The following is a 7,182-nucleotide window of genomic DNA, read 5'->3' on the forward strand; positions in this document are numbered from 1 at the left end:
AATATTATTAAATTTTGGTGTGTCCAGATACATCTATCTCGGATACATGAGGTCAAGATTAAGTTTAATTGTTCTAGATACACTGTATCCAAATGGATTTACATGTATTTGAGATACATAGACAGATCTTGTTCGCCTTCTTCGACTCCCTCCCATATCATTCATCACTCTCCTATCTCCCTCCCACCTCGCTCATCTCTTTCTATTTTAGTTTAATTGTTAGCAAAAATCCATATATATAGGTGTATCTTCTTTAATATATGATAGTAAACTCTTAATTAGTGATAATTAAAATACGTAATTATCTAAATGTATACGAGTAATTTGATCTAAATACACTGTATCAAAATGGATTCTCCCTCCCCATAAACTCTCTCTCTCTTAAAATTGGGGGTGAGGGAAGGGGAAATGGGAGAGAAGATTACAATGTGGGGATCGAACTCCCACTAAATAGAATTCCAGTAATCAACCAACTAAACTACAACTATTATTGGTTGCTTAAAAGTCTTTTTTACAGAATTAAAGGTATTAAATGATTAAAACAACTTTTGACTTTTTAGGTCTAGAAATTTGAAGAAGAAAAAAATATTCTCCGTTCAATAATAGTTGTTCATTATTAATTTGATATAGAGATTAAGAAGCAGTAAATAGTAGGAGTAATTTTACCAAATCACCCTTATTACATACAAGTCCTCTAAACATTAAAAAATAAATAGTATTGAATAACAAAGGTAAAATAGATACAATATGATAAATTATTCATTGATTATATAAATTGAAAAGTATTATCGGACATCTCAAAATAATATAGTGAACAAGTAAAGATGGACGGAGTTATATATTCTATCTACAACTTATTACTTTAAACATTCACTTTGAAACAATAAAATTAAAGAATATTTTAATATGTTCCATGTACTTTAATTTAAGACCAACACAATTTCAAAAAAATTCTTCACTTTCTTAAACTCTCTATTAAGTTAAAATCATAACAAAAATTTTGAAACAAAAGAAAAAGTAAATTAGATATGCGTCATATAAGATCTTAAAACGTAAATTATGATTCGCTACGTATACATAATTCTATGATGAATGAGACATATCATATCATGTAAATGTGAGTATAAAAGTTTTCATCTAGAATCTAGATGCCCATTTCTCTATTTAATTGGCGCACAAGGAAACCAAACCGGGTGGGTATAAATATCAGAAAATCGAATCGAATCGAGCTAATTTGGTTCTTTGGTTTTGGTTCTTCAGTTTTTTCCGTTTGATATTGGTGTTATTTTTTTTTTCAAAAGTTTGATTCATTGATTCGATATTAGGTATAAGTGTCTCAGAACTTTGGCGCACCGAAGAATCAAACTTTTAATTTTAAAAAAATTAAAAATTAAAAATTAAAAAAAATAATATTTATGGGCATTCTCTTAACTAAAAATAAGAATCAACTAACAATTAAATCATTTATGAACAACTCAAACATATTTTTATCAATGTACGTTATGTAAAGGAACAATCTTCGTCCTTGTTTTTCTCGAGAAGTAGTCGGAGACACAATGTTTTGATACAAATATAGTCTTTTAGTTAGCACAATAAATGTTTCACAGCGAGACACATAATTCCTTAACATAGTTTTAAATTTTTGAGTATATTTTACTTTGATTTGTCTTCATTTTATTTTTCATTCACAACGAAAAAATAATTTCAAACACCAAACTGAAATAGAAAAATCGAACCGAATTAAATTAGTTTAGTTTGATATACAGTGCAAACTTTTCTAAAATCAAAAATTAAAAAATCAAACCAAAGAACCGAACTCCACCAGGATTAATGTAACAAGATAAGCATGTGATGCAAGATCAGAAAAATCTCTATTGATATTTATTGTCCCCTCTGATTGCTATATTCTCCAAATGTTTTTTGATAAATACGATTTAATTTTTTGAAAGCTTTGCCAACTTTCAATTTGTCATATTATGAAGTACTATGTATACATTCTGATATATATTGTGAAGTACCATGTTATGTTCTGATACATATTGTGAAGTACCGGTTATACATTTGATATATTATTTGTGAATTAATAGATATAAATTTAGATACATATCTTATGTGTTAATAGAGATATATTGGATAATACACGTAATATATTGTAATATATTCTTATTTCGAAGGACTAATTAAACTTTAGGATACATATTATGAAGAATTAGTCTCAATGTAATCATCTTCAATTATGTATATAATAAGAGTATATACCATATAGCGTAGTCTCAATGTAATCATCTTCAATTATGCATATAATAAGAGTATCTACAATATAGCGTATAAATAAAGTAAGTCAATTCTAATCTAACATATACATATATAAAAATATATACAAGACAATATATCCCTTTTTATACTCAATAATTTATTAGTTTAATTAAATTAATACTAATTTTTACACATAAAAATGCACCAAAATTATACAATTTATGTCACACAATGTATACCATGTATTAATATTACACATAAAAGGTGAACTAACTTTGAATTCTGTCGCTATACATGTTGTTATTCATTTTTGGAAAAACTACATGATTAGACATTCTTCACTATCATATATACTTTTATTACCTATACTTTTAAAATATTACATAATTTACCACTAATTAAGAGTTTTCTACGTGTCTTACACTTAGATACATTTTGCTATCAGATTCACAAAAATAGAGAGAGACGTGAGTGAGATTCATATGTATCCAGGCACGTGCGAATCACACTGGATATATACTAGATACATGTATATGTATGTATCTGGAGTGATTCACGTGTATCTGAGATATCAAATACATGGGAGAGTGGAGCGAGATGGGAGGGAGGCATAGGAGGCGAGCGAGATTTGCTATGTATCCCAAATACATGTGAATCAACTTGAATACAATATATCTAGTACAAATTACACTGGATATACACTAAATACATGTATTTGTATATATCTGGAGTGATTCACATGTATCTCGAATACCAAATACAAGGGAGAGTGGAGAGCGAGATGGGAGAGAGGTGAAGGAGGCAAGTGAGATTTGCTATGTATCCCAGATACATGTGAATCCACCTGGGTATAATGCATCTAGAACAAATTACACCTAAATTTGACCCCATGTATTTGAGATACATGTATCTGGACGTATCTTGAGGCCACCAAAATCTGGTAAGATATGTAATATTGCAAACTAGAGTGTATTTAAGTAATTAGCTCCTAAACTAGTGAGATTTCTGTAAGTTTCCCCTAATAAGTATACCTAATATAGCATGAGTTTAAGGAGAAAATTATTATGCTTAACGCGATTTTAGAAGGAAAATTGTTCTACGCTTTAATTTATTGACTTAATACAAAATTTACATAATGTCAATAATTTGAAGCTTACTTTTAATAAATAGGTTTTTAGTCAAATATACATTAATTTTACGTAAGACTTGTACCTACACACCAATTTCCCTATTTTAATAGCTACACAAATAATCAATATACGATTGATAAAAATCCCTTCATCTTTCAGCAACTGTTAGGCATGGTCCACCAGGATTAATAATGTAATATGGTCCATGAATAAGAAACTCCAAATATGGAAAAAAGAACAGCATGTATTGAAATAAATTTTCTTACCAAAAATATTGGCTTCATAAACCCCATGACAAGTCTTTTGCATTGAAAAAACAGTACTCTACTATTAAAATGTAAGGAGAATTAAACAGGAGTTACAATTAATTTCACATGTAGATTCATGTGACACACATATACTGGTTGATAATAAACTGTTAGAATCTCTTTTAAAAAGTCTGGTCAAACATTAATTAATACTTAAAAATACATTTTAAATTTATTGGTCAAACATGAACTCTTCTCATTAAACGTACATTTTCAAAAAATACTTTTTAAAAATAGATTAAATTTTAGAATTTTAATCAAACAGACTATCAATAAAAAATGTTATAATATTCATAAGATGAAAATGAAAATGAAATTGAAAGCCAATAATAATTAATAGTTAGGTAGTAGAATTGTGTTGTCACTTCTTACCTACTAAACTCTAAAAGGATTCATAAATATTTCCATTTTTATGTTAAAGTGAGTACTATATCCAGTTCAACACATTGCAATTAAATGATACTAGCATCCATAAATAGATAATTTACTGTCCATAAAACTATGCCCACTTCTATAACTTATATCTTTTCCTCGTAGTGCTAAATGATACTCCCTCTATTTCATATTAAATGAATTGTTAATATATTTTTTATTTATCAAATTAACTTAATTGTTCAATTCTCAATACTACTTTTAAAATATTTTTTCAATGTTACCCTTCATTAGTTAGTATTGAAATTAATTTACCGTTTGAACATGAAATTCACTTTTTTTTAAAAATAAAATTTATTACCTTATTGAAAATTAGCGTTTATTGATGAAAAATTCAAATATTGTGAAAATGGATATCGGGTCTACAAAATTATATATATATATACTGAAAAAAACCTGAACAACCCAATCATGTACACCTATATATGTATATCATGTTCCCATAGATTTAAAGTATGTACAACTTTGAAACTCATTTAAAATTACCAAACAATGAGGGGTTGAAAGGAGGATACATAGTAGACAACCAATAATTTTTGGGAAAAGAACACTTGTATCCAAAAAGAGAAACTATTTACGAGCAGCTATTCTCTTTCTTTCATACCCCATATTTTTAACTATTAATTCGTGTTTACTGTTTGATACCATCAAAGTAAATATATACTCTGATGATATCAAAGAGGAAGAAGCAATGCTTTATTGAAAACACTACTCAGTTACTCATTGATACCATTATAATATAATATATATATATATATATATATAGGGATCAAGGGAGGAAGAAACAATGTTTCAATGAAAAGACTATTCAATTACTGTTTGATACCATCAGAGTCTATAGATACCATCACAGTATATATACTCTGATGGTATCAGTCGTGGTTCAGTGAATAGAACAAGGAGACAGTCATGTAAATAGTTTGGACTGTGGGTCCAATTAGGGTAAATGTAATAGGTTGGATCAAATTTGAGTAAATACTTTACCTAATGAGTCCAATTTGTATAATTTTCCCATATTTTTCCTGCGTCTCTTACGTTCACATAAGACATTTTATATTAAATAAGTTCATTTTATAAGCAGAAAAATATACTATTAATTAGGCTCATATAAAAAAAAATCAAATCAAATTGAACTTGAACAAAAATGAACTATACAAAACTTAATTTGATTCGTATCTGATATACACTTTTAAAAAACCCGAATAACCGAACATCCACCCCTAATAAGTTTATGAGCAACTTTCACATATAGCAAACACAAAAATCATATTTGTATGCTATAGCTATAGTTTGCATAATTGCGCTCCATATCAAACATAAATATGTATATTTCGCTATACATATACAAAAGAAAGCAGTTGTATAATTTCGCTATACTATACAAAAGAAAGCAGTTGTATAATCTGCTTTGGTATACATATACAAAAGATCAATTGTATAATATGTGTTTGTATAAAGAGAGAAAGAGAGAAAGACAAAAGAAAACTGGGCAGGGGAAGATCGTATTTGTATAATCATAAGTGTATAGGACAAAAATATATGCATTTGTATTTGTATATACAATTTTTCTCTCGCTTTATACAAACACAAACACAATGTATACATTTGTGTTTGTATAAAGTGAGAGAGGCGAGTGAGCGAGCGAGATCTGGGAGAGGGGAGAGAGGGGAACGAAAATATATGTATATATATAATTTTCTCTTGCTTTATACAAATACAGACACATTTTATACATTTGCGTCTGTATAAAAAGTGAGAGAGGCGAGGGAGAGAACGAGAGTGGCGAAATAGCAACAATTTGCTATGGGGTACAATTAAATCAAACTATATTTAAATCATTTAATTTGAATTAATAGTTTGCTATTATATACAATTTTTCCTAAGTTTATTGATTCCAATAACTACTAATACTCTTGGATTTGGTTGGGTTGGGCCGGACCTTATCATAGGCTGGCCCAACTAGTTAATATTGAGTTTAGAATTCATTTGGACATATATATAATTCAAGTATGGGTAAACATAAATACCGTAAAAATGAATTGGACTGAACTAATTTGATTATTTGATTTTGATTTTTTATTCTTTCACATATTTGATTCTTAAAAAATATTCTTATTATGACAGTTTGTTTAAGAATGAGAATAACCATTCCAATATAAGAAACCTGGAGATATGATTCCATGTTTCCATCCTTTATATGTTCAGATATTGATTATTATTATAATATTATATATGTGGTATAATCTATATAACTTATTAGTAATGGCGGATTCAAAATTTTCACTTAGGATTCGGAACAAAAAAGTGATTTTGGGATTTGGGAATCCATATTCCTATTCGAGGGCTTCTTTTTTTATATTTGGGATTGAGTCTTTTAATTTTTGGAATTAAAAATATCTATTTCAGTGTTTTTCTTCTTTTAAAGTATATATATAAGTATTTACTCTTATAGTATCATTGACTAATGAGTAATTTCTAAACAAGAAACCTTAATGATATCAATACAATAAATATATATATATATATATATATATTGATTTTGTAACACCTCGACTTTTCAAAATGTCTAAATTAACTCGTATCTTCATGGAAAGACAAGGAGGGTGGGTAATAAGTTAAGAACGATGTGGTATGTCATATTTTAAGTGTTCAAGGGCTGTATCTCAAGTTTTGAAGTTAGGTAAGTGGCAAAATAAAAGTTGACGAAAGTTATCGTAAGTTCCTTTTTAAAGATTTCTCTAAAATTTGGGTCAAATGTCTTGGATGTTTCTCCCAGTATATAAAGAGTTAGAAGGCCTATCACCCATTAAATCGAAGGCCTACGAGTCTAGTTTGCAACGCACAAAACCCTGTGTCCAATTGACATCAGAGTAAAAAGTTATGAGCGTTTTACTACGGACTGCTGGAGTAGAATCCGGGTCGGGTAAAAAATGTGGTATGTCGGCTTACTCAACGTTTTAAGCCATGAAAACATTTCTTTTCACTTCCAAACCAGAGAGAAAGCTTAAGAGAAGGTTCCTATGGAGTTCTTGCATGATGAAGGTTAGTTTTTTACT

Source organism: Solanum tuberosum, unplaced genomic scaffold, assembly GCF_000226075.1.
Source record: "Solanum tuberosum cultivar DM 1-3 516 R44 unplaced genomic scaffold, SolTub_3.0 scf00110, whole genome shotgun sequence".
Lineage (NCBI taxonomy): Eukaryota > Viridiplantae > Streptophyta > Magnoliopsida > Solanales > Solanaceae > Solanum > Solanum tuberosum.